The 16,897-nt window shown below is 30.3% G+C and overlaps 1 long non-coding RNA gene across 1 annotated transcript; it reads right to left on the bottom strand.

The window, feature by feature from the left end:
- Positions 1 to 16,024: 16,024 nt before the first annotated feature.
- Positions 16,025 to 16,541, bottom strand: LOC131598887 (uncharacterized). The gene is made up of 2 exons (XR_009282411.1): positions 16,432 to 16,541; positions 16,025 to 16,321 (listed from the first exon to the last, which is right to left on the bottom strand). It is a non-coding gene; the product is annotated as an uncharacterized LOC131598887 (long non-coding RNA).
- Between the last annotated feature and the right edge of the window lie 356 nt (positions 16,542 to 16,897).

A 16,897-nucleotide genomic window follows, 5' to 3' on the forward strand; every position in this document is an offset into this window, starting at 1 on the left:
TGTGTGAGGACACTAGCTAGTAGCTAATGCTTATTTATGAGTTTCAACTTTGAAACTCTGTCCAGAAAGAGTACAAAACAAAAAAGGTCATTTTGGGAAATAGATTCTCAATAATTTAATGCAAAAAAAGCACTTAATCCGAAATTATATTTTTTTATAGGAAAATGTTTTTTTTACCACCATGCATTTATTTATTTAACATATTCAAAGGGAAATTTATTTTACATATTGAAAGAGAAATATTTTTTTATTACAAACATACATTTATTTAACATATTTTCGTTAAGATAGTTCTGTGTAGTTATGCAAGAATATTTAATTATATGAGCATAAATTCAAATATACAATATCTTATTTATTTATTTTTAAGACTGAAAGAATATATTATTTTAAGAAAGTAATATGATTTTATATTTTAAATAAAAGGTTCAAGTGTTTTTTTTCTAATAGATTAATGAACAAAATTTTATCTATTAAAAGTAAATAAAAGAGATGTCACCTATATAATTAGATATTCTTGCACATCTATTAAATAAAATATAAAAGAAATATAAATGTTGAGAGAACTTTGCTATAATTTAAAATCAACAACCAATAACATAAGGGAATTGTTCCCGACATCCCATACACTATTCTCAAACTCAATTGAAACTCAAAATTACCATTTTGCATCTATCGAAGATTAAAATTTGAACGCACCTAAAATACAATAATTTGAAGTTATATTTGATCCGTATATATATATATATATATATATATATATATATATATATATATATATATATATATATATATATATATATATATATATATATATATATATATATATATATATACACACATATACATATACACACACATATATATTCGGGTATATCGTTGGGACACTATTGGTGGCTTATTTTCCGTCTATATGGGATAACAAATGGATGAATCCAGATTCAAATATTTGAATACACTCTTGAGACAATGTGTTAGACACATTTCCTCGTTTATTTGGTAAGAAAAGGAGAGTCCTGATTTCAATCTCCGAATGCACCCGTAACACAATACATTTGGCACACTTCTTGGTACATTTAGTAATAGAGAGATGAATCTGGATTCCAATCTTCGAATGCACCTTTGGGACAATGTTGTTGGTATAAGTTACATTGACAGCTTTGGATAGCATAAATCATAATAAGTCATTCATAAACCAAATGTCATTTCTAACAAAAAGTGAATTTTCATAAGTCATTCACACATGTCATTTGCATAAGTCATTCATACATTAGTCATTTTATAAACCATACATAATTCATAACATATTCATGCAAAATGTTTACATTAAAATACAAATTAAAATACAACTATTGGGTATATCTAACACTAATATTTCTCCTCTGCCTCCTAAAATACAGTGCAAATCGTGTCTATAATAATATCATCACATCCAAAGTGACCCTCCTAGAAGTGCATTCATGAAACTCTCGTGTAGCGATAACATCATCTCTTCCAAGTGCAACAATACAATGACAAATAGACAAAACATCCACAACATGGTATGCCCTTGCGTGTTTCTCTTCTAGTAACTCTCGACGAGCTGGCCTAGGGGATCTCCTTCAGGAACTGATGTCATGTAAGGATAAGATACTCTATAAAATTATTGGATGTATATGAATACTGTACTCCATGCACGAGGATCTAGAACACTACATACATCCTTTGGCACTCGATGCTCATGGGAGTAAACAAATATCACATCAACATTTTTGTGGAAGACAATGACATGAGTATAAACTTGGGGTCCTTAGGTATACTCTGCAGATACCCAAACTTCCGCAATACTCACTCAGGTAGATGTGAGTAAACATGTCTAAACCCATAAGCCATCCATCTAGAGCACCAAGATATCACCTCCATATGCCATGACTAATGGTGCGATCTATATGGTGAGAAGCAAATATAATTTGTAAGAATATGCTTAAGAGCAAGTTTATACAGCCCAGTCGCCGGATCCCCCCTGGTGGGTTAAGCACACACTTGGAAATTCCTAATTGTAGTCTGGAACTTATTCTCAACTGACAATAATTGAGAAATGTTGGAGGATCCATGCCTCAAAATGGTTCAAATGAAATATCACTAAGGATAAAGAACAAATAGTATGAAATTAATAAATGACATGTAAATCGATTTCCTGAAATAGACAGCTACATTAAATCATTTGTCTCATCTTTCATTTACTACCTCTAACTAACTTGGAGTATAGGTAAACCAAACATGATGCCCTCAATTGTGCTTGTGAATATGATCCACGTCCATGAAGTACTTAAGGTAGTCAACATCGACATTGGTCAGACTTTTGTTCATAAAAATGCTTGTGCTAACAAAGATCATAACGTATGTCTTCAATGCACATTGTATATAGTAGGAAACCTACCGCATACAACATCTACATCTACATTCAAATGGTCAATATATTTTCTTAGGAATGAAAATATGGCATGACACCCTCTAGTGTCTTACATCTCCTTTTGGGCCTCACTCGCATCAAGTCCTAATTTTGTCACCATTAGATCAAGTGCTTCAGATCTATGAATGGTAAAATGATCCAACAATGTTATTGTGATTGAAAGATGAAGGAGACACAATACGTCATCAAGTGTGATGCTCATATTCCCAATAGAAAGATGAAATAACGGGGTATCCATGTTCCATTTCTCAACAAATATGCACAAAAAACCATGGTCAATATAACCATATTCTATCCCACAGAAGTCTTTCATGCCAGATAACTCAAATGTGTCCATAAACCAAGGTTTATTTGGCTATGGAAAATTTTCTATATTACTAGCATGGTTTATGCACTTCAGTGTGTCACAGTACTGCAAAAACTACATCAACATATGACAATATAATTTGTATAAAACAAATGTTTAAAAGAGTAATTAAACACTTATGCTACGAATCCTTTCCACATATGCCTAACAATATATAGTGAATAATGTGGTGAGGATCTATGTGCTTACAGGTAGAACTGTCTGCAACATTTAGATAATCCTGATAATTTTAATAATGACAACACCTAAGGTAAAATAACATTCAGTGGAGTCTTTGAAGATTTCATGTCAAGTAAATCCGATGATGGCATATATTGTAACACCCGTATTTATTATTTTGTGTTTTATTTTATTATTTTTGAATTATGTGGATTAAGTGTGGTTATAAGTGCTTATGTGATATTTGTGTTATTTATTGAGTATTAATAGTAAATAGCATAAGTTAGTAAGTGTTATTAGTTATTGGGCCTATGTTGGCATTAGTAAGTGAGGAGTGTTAATTAGAGCTCATTAGTAATTGAGGTTTAGTAAGGGTTTAACCAAAACAAGAGAATTGAAGGGAATTGAGAATTAGAACTCATTTGGGAATATTGGAGAAAGAAGAGAAGAGAAGAGAGAAGAGAAAGAGAGATTGAAGATTAGAGTTGGATTCAATCCAAATCCCAAGGTAAGGGTGGTATTCTTTCATGCTAAAGGGATGTATGATGATGTTTAGTGTAGGTTTGATCATATGTTGTTTCTCCATGAATGTGTGATTTCAAATTGTTAGGGTTTATGATAGAATCCTTTATATTGTGCCATTAATCATGTTGTAGATGTTTGTATGAGAACCCATGCCTAGAAACATGAATAAGAACCCATAACATGTGATAAAATGATGTTTGAAATGAGTTTGAATGGTTAAAAATTGATTTGGGTTAGTGTTGGAAGTGCTGAAACACACAGATTTTTTTCTGGTTCTGGTGTAGAGCGTCGGGCGAGCGTTTTGCTTCGTCGGGCGAGTGCTGTTTAATGGCTTCTGCCGGGCGAGCGTTTTGCTTTTCCAAGCGAGCCAGCGCCCATATGGTTCCGCCAGGCGAGTCTAGCGGGCGAGCGAGGGTTTTTGTGACCAAGTTACTGCCTCCGAGCGCTGGGCGAGTGATTGTTTTCGCCGAGCGAAAGGCCTGTTTTGAGAAATTTCAAATGTGCATATCTTTTGATCTGTAAATCCTTTTTAAATGTCATTTGAATCTCCGTGAATCTCTAATTGATGTCTTTTTTAATGAATATGATTGAAAACCTTTTGGAAAACCTTTTGAAGTTTTTCTTGAAATGAACCGTTTGGTGTTGTATTTGTTGTTGTGAAGTAAAACATTGTTGTATGATGATGCAACATAGTGACGTGGTTGTGAAGTGATTAATTACTATAAAAGTAATAATGTTTAGTCGATTTTTGGAAGATGTTGTCGTATGTTGTGAATATGTGTTTTGTAGATGTGTGTCATTGTGTCACATCCATTGCATAAGTGTCCTTTAGCCTGAAAGATGACAACAACTATTAGCCTGAAAGTTGACAACGACTATTAGCCTGAAAATGGAAACAACTATTAGCTTGAAAACGACAATGACTATGGCCCAATGGCAATGATTGAGACAAGAGTTTTACTTCGAATGGTACCACATGCATTTGCATAAGTCGAGTCACATTAGAAATAAATTTGATGTTGCTTGAACGTGTGTTTGTTGTGACGTGATGATGAGATGTTATTGTGATGTATTGAACTCATAATTGTGAATGGAATATGTTGTCATACTTGTTTATTGACATGAGTACCGTTTTGTAAGATGTTTGAATAATGTGAATTGTTGGTAACATCTTATATGATGAGAAGTGGTGATATATGTACGATCTTTACTATGTTTTGAATATTATCACACGTTTCTTTATAATGAATGATATCTCACCCCTTTTGTTTGAATGTTACCCTTTGCTGGTAACATGCAGGTAATGACGTGGAGTAGTCGTGTACCTATTAGCTCGAGTCGGTGTGTCGATGCTCTGATACGTAGCACTCGGGGGACGTCTAGCTTGTCTTGATTATGTCGTGTTATCTTGTTGCTTCTTGTTGTTATATTCGAATGTTGTTATCTCTTATTGGATTATATTGTTACATCCTTATGAGATATGTGGGATTTGTCGATTGCCATGATTGGCATAGATGTGATATTTTGGTTTATGTTGTTAATGAATTCTGCTACGATGTTTCTAAATTGTTTGAATTGAATGACTAATGAGTTATGAGTTTTTCCTCCGATATATGTGTTATGTATCTATGAATTATGAGCATGTTTATTAGTTGGTTTAAGTCAAAATTGTGACGCCTCAAATGTGATGTTAGTTTTGAGACTTTTATACTCTGATTTCCGTGTTAATTGCGGGGTAGATTTTGGGTGTTACATATATCAAAGAATTTATATCAAGCTTCATTTGTTAGAAGAGTCAAGTCCCATATGACGTTTTAAATCAATGATGAATCAAGCAAGGGATCTGGAAGCTTCAAAGTTGTGAAAAAGGGAAATGGTGAAAGCTCACCTAGTATAATGTCTAAGTGATCAGTTGAACGTAAATGTGTAAGAGTAATTCTCAAATTACTAAAAAAACTAACACACACATACTTGAAAATGTTTTGACACCTTTTTGGATTTACTAAATCACCTTAAAACCTCTAGAAACTTAAGGTTCATGTGGAATTAACTAAGAGTGTTCCTAATAATTTGTGAAAGATTTGTTCTTTGCCTACTCAATTTAAGACTTAATCCAATCAATTAGATCAAGGAAACCAAATTCTTCATTGATTAGAAATATTATTAACCAATTAAGTAACATAAATGTTATAAGGTTTCCATTTTGAGGTTAGGGTTACCTCCTTTTTGAAGCTCTTAATCGATTAGACCCTAAAGTTAATGGATTAAGTCATTAAAAAACCCATGGTTATTTTTTTCTTTTTGAGCCAACTTTCTTCCTAGAAAACAATTTTTTAACTATTCATTCTCATTTCTACTATATTCTACTTCGTCTTTTTCTTTCTTCACCAAAACTGTCTTACTACTTTGAGAGTGAAAAATATTTGTGAGAGTCGTTCTAGTGATGTGGAATTATTGTAATTTACTAAAGATGGTATTATATCTATTGTTTGGTTCTTGAGATTAACTAGTGAAAAATTTTGTTTGGTCCTTGAGATTAGTCGGTTAAAATTTCTATTTTCTTTGTGAGCTTAACCTGTTAAAAAGCTCTGATTGGTTCGGAGATTAACATGTCAAAATCTTTTGCTTGGTTTAGAGATTAGTCTGATAAAATATCTTGTTTAGTTCATGGGATTAGTCAGCTAAAATCTCTACTTAATTGTAAGAAAGTTCGTGGGAATAACTTGTAAAAAGCTAACATCTTTAGCGAAACTCTCAAGAGCAAACTCTTGGGGACATGAGTAGGCCTAGTGGTTAGGTTGAACATGTATAAATCTTTGGTGCATGCTCTCCCTTTCTTATCTCTTTATTTTTTATTACTTTATATTCTTTACGCTTTATTTCTTTCTCCGCATCTATTTTTCTTTCTTTCTTCTATTTCCTGTTCAATATCTTTTTAACTAATAAAATTAACTTAAAGATTTTCTATAAAATAAAATTTTAAAATTGAAAAACATTTTTCAAACAACACAATTCACTCTATCTTGTATTTTGAGTTACTTGATCAACAAGTGAAAGTAGTGGCCTGTCATTTGGACCTCTAGGAAAATACCAGTGCAACAACAACAGATTCAACTACTGGATGTACAACATCGCGAGGATAATGAAAGGGAGCAACAAGTGCTTCGTTTTGAGGTGGAGATACATGGCCAGAAGAAGATGATCCATCACCAACCTGAGATGTTTCTCTAGCAACTCGTAATGATTTGGCTCTCTCCTCTCATACTCAAGCATGTTGAGTCAGACAACCATGTCTATCTATACCTTGGTTGTTTGAAAACCACTTAAATGACAGCGCCCAAATTTTAATGTTCGTGTGGTGCACCCATATTTTATAATTCAGATGTATTATTTACTGGTCTTTAACATGGTTTTGATATTGAGTTTGTAATGTTGAGATGCGTTTGAATTTTAATATTCAGACGGTGCAAAAGAAGTATCTTTGGTGTGTGAATAATGATACGGGGTGTAGTGAATAATCCCCTAGAATAAATAACATTTTTCTAATTAAAAAAACATTTTCAAAAAAACTCCACGCGATGAAACATTGATGAATGGAATTAAATAGAGTACAACGCAAACAAAAGTTGAAACTTATGAAAAAGTGAAACATCCAGAAAAAAAGAAGTTCTAACCTATTTTGATTAATAACATGTTCGAATTAGCTTTTGAAAGACCCAAAATCAATTCTAGAGGTGAGGAATTGATTCAGGGTGATTTTGAGGTGTTTGTTTTATTAAACGTAAAATTGATTCTGCCTCCAGAATTGATTCTACTTGAAGTTAGAGTTTATAACTTCTACCTTCAGAATTGATTTTGGGTGATTTTTACACTAAACTTTATTGTTCAGCTCACTTTTACATTAATGTATCCAAACATAAATCAATGGCTAAATATTCTTTTTAGTCCCTTAAGTTTACCTAGGGGTCCATTATGGTCCCTTATCTTTAAAAAGTTCCAAAGTGGTCCTTTAATTGTTCAAAAAAGTTTGTATTAGTCATTTCCGTCCAATTTTTTGAAATGACATTAACTTTTTCACTAGTGGCATCTGACGTGGCATCTGTTTGTACGCGTGACATCTATTCATAATCAAAATTTTCAAAAAAAATCTAAAATTTTGCCTTGACCCAAGGACACCTTGATTGCTAGACAACAAGCTTACCAAGCTTATCACCAAGCCAATGTATCTCATGTTGATACAATTTAGATATGATATAATTTATATATAAAAAAAGAGAAATATGAGAGAGAGTAACTCATTCAGCCTTCCCCCTTTCTTTCCATCATCTTCTTCGTCGTCCCTTATAAAAACATCCATGGCCAAATTTTCCTCAACCTCAAAATTCAACCGAAAATTAATAATGGAGATATGATTTAGTTCGTTTTTTTGCCCTTAACTCGGACCTCCAAACCAAATTCCCAGAATCGTCATCAACCTTATTTAATTTTAAATTTTGTTCAGAAACCCTAGAGCTTAGAAATTAAATTAAACGATGAATATTTACAAACTCTAGAAAATAATATGGGGGTATTACTACAAAACTGGAAGAACACACAATTCAAAATTACCCAATTCAAAGCGCACACAATTCATTTCCAACTTCTGAAGCGAACTACTGATTTCCAAATACATAATTACACTCTTATGTGCTTTATATTGCTACTAAAGAGTTTTGTGCAGATCTGGGTTGATGGAAGTTTCATACTTTCTCATTTGTTTACTATTTAGTTCAAATTTAGATGTAGTTTTTTTTTTGTTGCAAAATAGTCAGATTTCTAAAATTCAACTTTCCAACTACAATGAGATATTTAAGCCCTTTAGTTGTATCTTTGATTATATAGCTTCTCAGTATTTTATCAAGTTCATTTCATGCTATTTGATTATTTTTCAAAGGTACACCCAACTATTCCTCATCTGGTTTTGCATCTGTATGCCGAAGATGTTAGTGTCCGACTTGCCTGCCGGGTGATCAGTCATCATCTTGGATTTTCCTTGTATTGGATATTCATAGAGAATAGCATTGTAAATCATTTCTTTTTGGAACATACTTGACACAATACCCTGAGATTAAGATTGTAAATCATTACTGCTATGGATGAAGTTTAATACTTTACTGCTATGGAAAACTAAGATTTAAGAAAAAAATGAAATGTAAATATATATAATTCATTTGTAAATTAAATAAACGTGAAATAAATTGGCAGAGTGGTACCCATGTTGGATAGCAACCAATGTGTCTTAGGTTTGAATCCCAGCTCAATACAAAATGTTGGAATATTTTGATCATTTTGATTATCTTTGATGGTGAACACATGCCACACGTACAAACAGCTACCACGTCAGATGCTACTAGTGCAAAAGTAGACGTCGTTCGTAAAATTAGACGGAAAGGATAAACCTAATTTAAAATTAATTTTACCAAAGTTAATTATGTTAGAATTAATTATGTTCATCACCAATTCAAATACACCCTAAATAATAAATATAAAGCGGCCAAACAAAAACATTTTTCAACTGTAATCAAATAATCAATTATATTTTATTTAACTTTTCATTCTTGAAATACACTCTCAACGTAAATAAAGTAACAATAAATTTGAAATTCAAAATCAAATTTAATAATAATAATTTTTGTTAATTGAACAACCCAGGATTCAAACCCAGCTCCAAGGGGTTCACATGAATTCCCTCTACCACTAAGCTATAGAAGCTTTCATGTTTTACATATGGAAGGATCTGTATATGTAACATATTTTCTACTTTTCTACTTTTTTTCAATAAAAGTATATATTCATATTTATAATGTATTATTTATTTATAAATTTATTATTAATATGTATATATTACTTTATGTATTATTTATTTATTTATTTATTTATTTTACATAAACGTTTTTTAATAATTTTATTTAAATGTTTTTTTTAATAATTTATGTTTTTTTAATAATTTTATTTAATTTACGTTTTTTGAATAATTTTTTTTAATTTACGTTTTTTTAATACTTTTATTTAAATTTATTATTAATATGTATATATTACTTTATGTATTATTTATTAATTTATATAAAAGTTTTTTTAATAATTTTATTTAAATGTAATATTAAATAATTTATATAAACATTTTTTTAATAATTTTCATAAACATTTTTATTCAGTTTTTTTAATTTATATAAAAGTTTTTTTAATAATTTTTTTTAAATGTTTTTTTAATAATTTTATTTAATTTACGTTTTTTTAATAAATATATAGATTTAAATTTTTATATTTTTTAAAAACATATAAAAACGTTAAAAACGTTTAACATTTTTAAATAAATTTTTAAAAACGTTAATAAATTTTTAAATATTTTTAATAAAAACATTAATAATTAAATATAGATTTAATAAAAAAAAAGCTGTACATACAAATTTTTTTTAACATTTTATAAAAACGTTAATAAATATTTAAATGTATTATTTAATAATTATATTATTATAAAATATCTAAATGTATTTTAAATGTATTTTTAAATATTTTATAATTATATAATTATATACATGTATTTTAAATGTATATTTTAAATATTATATATATATATATATATATATATATGTTAATAAAATAAAAACGTTAATAAAATAAAAACGTTAATAAAAATGTTTTATAAATTTTTTAACATTTTAAAAAAACTGGGCAATTAAAATAGTTATTAAAATATTTAAATCTATTTTAATTAACGGTTTTTTATAAAATATTGAAATATTAAAACTGTTTATTGAAAAACTAAATAAAAGAATGGAATATTATTATATAGAACATTTTTGCAAATATAAACAACAAAACATGCATGGTTTGGTGGTAAGCTAGTGGGAATGTAACATTAGTGTTCGAAACCCAAGTTTTGCAAGTTTGATTATTTGCAATTTAAGGGAGAAAACCGAATCTCGCTACTTTGGCAGGAGGGTGAATAGTATTTAACCTAGAAAGAAATTAACCTCTCGAGCTTAAACAAATTTTTAAAAGATCATTTCTAACCATATTTTTAAGGCTCCAAGCGCTTGAATAAAATTAATATTATGTACAGAAAATTAAAAAATTAATTTTCTAACCATGTTTTAAATATAAAGACAAAATATCATATTTTCATTAAATTTCCTATTTAAAAAATTAAAATAAAATTATAAGAGTGTTCCTCTCTTGGAAATCCAACTTTGTTTTTATCTTACTCTACAACACTGGTATTTTTGTCAGTTTCTTACACAATTCAAAAAACTTGTTTGATATTTTAACATTTTCCTTTTGTTTTAACAGTTTCTTACACAATTCAAAAAAACTCGCAATGCATGCATGGAGTTCTTCGTTTGAAAATGTTGTTGTAGTAATTTAATATTCATTGGAGTGGAAAATAATACAATGCTTACATATAAATAATGGATTTTGCCTTTTGGTTTGAGTAAACAAGTGTTTGATTTTGTGTGTATGGACAAAATCTCTCTACACGTGCCTGACATGAGAATCATCTAACAACAATTTGGCAATTTTTTACACTAAATAAAACAATAAGAACTAAACACAATTTTTTTTTTATAAAAAAGGCAAAATTTAATACTATTAAAAAACTAATATAAGACATGCTAGAGCAAACACAACGAACACACAGCAACACCGCTAATCAAGTTGAGATAATATTAGGGTTTTTATTAAGTTTTTGAAGAATTATTATGAAGCGATGAAATTTTTTTGTGCTTCAACAAAAAACAAGCTTGTATGCTGTTTTCTCATTCTTGGATTCAATCTACATTGGACTTGTTTGTTGAGGTGACTAGGAATATGTTGGACAAGTATAGTAAATATTAGTTGATATGACAAAGATGAAACAACTCCTTTATTTTGGTGTTATCTTTGATCCACGATATAAGTTAAGATTTGTGGAATGATGTTTTGATTATATGTATGGAAAATATTTTGACACTAAGAAATTCCTATTAAAAGATATCAATGACAATCTTTCAAAGATGTTCAATCTTTACAATGAACAATATGACACTGCTGGAGGCTCAATTGCATATGTTGCAGCGGTTGTTTCTCATGGTGAAACAACTGCCAGCAATGAAGTACCCACATATGTAGCTAGGAAAAATGCTTTTCGACAAAATTTGATGGCTATGAATTCAGTGGAAGAAGAAACTAAGCTTTAGAGCTATATAAATGGAAAATGCTTAACTTTTAGTGAACAAGATAAAGATAAGTTTGACATTCTTTGTTGGTGGAAATATAATGCGGGTCAATATTCAGTTCTGTCCCAAATAGTTAGAGATATCATTCCCACACCAGTGTCAACCGTAGCTTCAGAGAGTGCTTTTAGCACGGGTGGGAGGGTTTTAGAGGTATATAGATGCTCTCTCAAACCAAAAATGGCAGAGGCATTAATTTGTGCTCAAAATTGGTTGAGGCATTCCTTTTACCAATTCAAAGACTTGGAATTCAATGAGGAGTAAGAGGTTTCTGAAGATGCGTTACAAGGTACTGTTTTTATCTTAAGTGTAATCATGTAGTTTGTTTTGTAATACGTTGCTATTTTTTTAAAATCTATTATAAGATTTACTGAAATTTCAGTTGGAAGCGGAGCCCCGTCATCCTCTCAAACTCAGTCACAACCATCTCTGGTTATGCCTCAAACAAATTAAGGTTACAAACTTGTTGAATTCTAATATTTTCCAATGAATTAGACAGCAACAACATAAGGTTAACTAGTTGTGAGAATTCTAATGTTTTCTATTGTATTTGCAACAACAACTTGCTGAATTTTTTGGAGTCCAATGACTCATATTTTGAAGCCATGAATAACACACCCAACCACTTTTTGAAAGAATATCAAGAGTAATTTTAATCCAAGACACTTTTGAGAGAGTAAGGTATTAAGAGACTTTTGAAGTCATATACAGTTTGCTGAGTTTAAATCTGTTTGCTGAGATTTTGTTAATTTCTTCCTTATGTTTTTGAAGGAATATGAATCCCTTGCAAACCAGTGCTTCTATTTTTATGGACAATCAATGGATGGTAATAGTTTTTGAGAAGGTATAAAGGTATTTCAGCGGTTTTATAAGCATATCAGTGGCTTATATTTGATCTTCATTTTTATCCGTTTTGGTGCTCATATTGATCCTTATGATATTTTATGCAGATGTTATATTTGGAGCTAAGATATCTAGTTAAACCAAACTTTGCCCTTTTGGATTTTCAGTGTGCAGCGTATGTACAACTTTATCTCTGTTTTATGCTTCAAAAATGGCTTGTCTTATATCTATTTTTTAAGTCTGTTCAATTTTGATTTTACCTACTCTTATTTTGAACACTCGTTATTTAACAATAATGGTAATGTGATCTTTTGTGTTATGTAATAGAATTTTACTGCACTAGCCAGCTCTACTCTAGACTGTTTTAGATCTTAAGTCGGACGTTGAATCACAATCTATTAAGATTGAGACAAAAGGTAACAGATAACTATTTCATTTTCAGTTATGTGATAATGTTTATCTTGTGATTTACATTTTGGTATCAAAATTAAACAACTCATTTCTAACAAAGATGTAGATTTCCATTTTTCTAATTTTGACATCATGACTTCAATGTGTATAGACAGATAAAGAGGTTGCACTAGTGAAAAATGAAGAGGACAAGGGGATGACTACCAGAAGTCATGTAAATGTTATTTTTATTGGCCACATACGTGAGTAAGTTGATGAATTCTCAAGGTTCTTTTATCATTGTTGAACTAAGACATTGTTCTCTATGTTCTTTATGTATTTCCAACTAAGTTGTGTATGGAAACTTCATAAAATTTATCTAGGTGAAATGTTTCAATTTTAACAACTGATTAATGATACTGATATAGTGATTTTGTGATAATATAGTGATTTTGTGATGATTACATATATAGTGATATAGTGATTTTGTGATGATTATTAATATAATGATTGTGTACTGGTTTAGTGATTTTGTACTAATTCACATTGCTTACTTTTAACATATATTTGTAGGATTTGAAAGAAATGAAAGAAAAAGACTATGAAGCTCAAGGAAGTTGAACTCATGTTTTATATTGATTGTGTTACTGCTGACAAATTTATCCTGGTTGTATTCAATTTGAATTTATCTCGGTTGAGTTATTTTGCAGGCTTGTCAAGTTTATTTATGTTTGTAATATATTCCAACAATAACATTTGCATTGTGGATGATTTGGTTATTTGTATTCTAACTAGTAACTATTATGTAATTTGTATTTTATTTGGAATTTGTAATGTTGAAATTTATGTTGAATTCAATGTGTTATTATGTTGGAATTTATAATATAATCCAACAATGAATTTATATATTAGAGTATTTCGTTATATGTGCTTAAAATTCAGAATAGTTGGGTTTGAAAAATGTGGAAACTGCACCAAAAAATTAAGTAAAACTGCTAAATTTTGGATTTGGGCTTGAAAATCCAATACGACCATTTAAAACTATACCCGAATTTAACCGAACCAAATACCCGAATCCGATACACCGAACCTGAAATACCCGATTCGTAAAGAGGTTGAAAATGAGCCTTTAAGTGCCATCCTTGGGTTTCTTCGGTTAGGGGGTTTGGCCCGAACCCGAATCGGCCCGAACTGATGTCCACCCTTACTACTAACAATTAGAATCACCCACCCCTCAACAATTTCAAAACCCAAACATTGTGTAATATTATTTTCTATCAATCTAGACTTAATATGTAACCATTTTTAAGATAACATCTTCACCTCTTCCACCATTTTTCTTAGATTTATTTCTTTGTTTTGGAACAACTTTTCATTTCCAGCCTTCCAAATGGTCCATACACATGAAAACCAGATAGCAGCCAACTTTGACTTAGTTGTTTAGTCTCGACGAAGCAATCCTTCAAATTGAATCGAGTGATGCCATCTGTTGGAATGCAATGCTAACTTTACTCGTAGCCACCTGAGGATGGAACTCCACAACCCTGCAAAAATAGTACACTCGAAAAACAAATGTGACACCGATTCCTCTCCACTACACTCTCCGAAAAATTGCGCAAATTGTGATCAATCACCCCTTCTAATTAAATTATTAATTGGTATTCTATTTTGAATCATTCTCCAAACCATCCCCGCCACTTTTAAAAGGATCGCCTTATTCCACACCTTACCCCATGGGTTATTCGAATCACTTTGACCATGCGACATTAATCCTTTGTTCGCCTCGCTCACCGAATAAGCCTCTAGATGACTCAAATTGGTAATATCAATTTGAGTAATATCCCTCCACCAAATTGAACTCCCTCTTCCTCTCGACCCGACCGCGACATTTGAATCGCCATATTTGTTAACCAAAGCCCTATACCAAAGACCCCTTTTCACTTTTAACACTTTTCATACCTATTTGCCCAATAATGCTACATTGAAGGCTCTCAAATTTCTAATTCCCTACCCACATTCTTCAATAGATCTTCAAACATTGTTCCAACTAACCCAATTAATTTTCCTCTCATCCTCACTTACCCCATAAGAATTTTTTAACAATAGACTCTAGTTTAGAAATTATACCTCCCGGAGCCTTGAAGAATGAGAGGAAGTAAACCGGAATCGCGAACATGACAAACTTTAATAGAACTACCCTCTCTCTCTCTCTCTCTCTCTCCAAATGAAAGATGTTTGTTCTTCCATCTTGATAATCTATCTCTCAGTATCTTAACCACTTTCTTCCACATTTCTTTCTTTTTTGGATTCTCCCCAATCGTAATGCCGAGACAATTGATTGGAACATCACCGATTTTGCAATTTAGAATCCTCGTTGCCTCTGCCACCCATTCTTGATAAACAATTATCCCGGTTATTGAACTTTTCTGGAAGTTTATCTTTAACCCCGACATCAACTCGAATAACCACAAATTTGCTTTAATGATTTTTATATTTGACCAACGTTTCTCCCCTATTATCATGATATCATCTGCATATTGTAAATGGCTAAACCGATCAACTCCATTTTGATATATGAAACCTGGATACAGTCCCCTATCATCTACTTTCTTCATCAAAGTACTGAATCCCTCTATTGTAATCACGAAGAGAAATGGGGATATCATATCCCCTTGTCTAAGACCTCTATCCATCTTAAACTCCTTTGTTAGACTCCCATTTACCAACACTGATAAATTACTTTGATAAAATTTAGTATTCAATATTTTAAAATTTTATTTATATTAATTAAAAAATTAATCAACATTATTATGGAGACACGCTTTTTAAATAAGTTTTAGTTAATATTATTTACATTATTTTTAAATTGTTATATTTTCCCTTTATATTTTTTATATTAAAATATATGAATATTCAAAAAGATAATTTAATGACCTCATAATTATATACATTGTTTATTTACCATATTTTTAGTGTGGAAAAAAAATCATCAAATCATTTTTTTTTGGCAGCAAAAATCATCAAACCATCTTGATATATTCATAAGAAAACATTTATTAATTCTTTAAGATCAATAATGATGAGTACATACATGATCTTTTTCACCTTTATAATTTATTTTTCAGCACTATATTAAAATAAAACTATGGTAGAGATTTAGATACATGACTCCACTTAGGTATGGATCTTGGAGTTGGAGGTACTGGTCTTGGGATACATTGACAAGATCCATTAGGAGCACAATATCCAATGTACTTAATTAAATCCCAACATCCCTTGTTGCATTTTTCAGGGTCACATAATTCGTTTTGTGCTGTCACCTCTCCATTTGCACTGCACATATTAAGTAAAATGGATGCATAAATAAAGTGAAGATAAAAACTTATGAATAAGAATGAAGACAATATTATGTATTAAAAAGAAAAAGGGAAAGACTTATGTACCACAACAACATTAGGATGAGAGAAAGAATGGCGAGACAATTTATATTTTGATTTCTCATTTTGTTTTGGTTTCAAATTAATAGCCAAAACGTTGTATGATTATTTATGAGGAAGAGTGTGTGTAATGTGTATATATACTAAGAAATATCCTTATAAAAAAATAATTTTTTTTATTAAATTGAGTCAAATCGTCCTAATTAATTTAAATAAAATAGAGAAATATTAACTCATGCACTAAGACATAAATTAAGATTTTTTTTTTATTTTAAATTTTGATATGCATTTATTGGAGGTTAATTTGAGCATTGGAAATTGTGTATTGACTCTTTTAAAAGTTTATACATTTATTCTTAAAGGAAAAATTTTAATTTTTAAATATATTGAATTAGTTATGTGTTTGAACAATATATTAATATATATATATATATATATATATATATTAATTATTTAATATATTTAAAAAATA

This window comes from Vicia villosa, linkage group LG4 (assembly GCF_029867415.1).
Source record: "Vicia villosa cultivar HV-30 ecotype Madison, WI linkage group LG4, Vvil1.0, whole genome shotgun sequence".
NCBI lineage: Eukaryota > Viridiplantae > Streptophyta > Magnoliopsida > Fabales > Fabaceae > Vicia > Vicia villosa.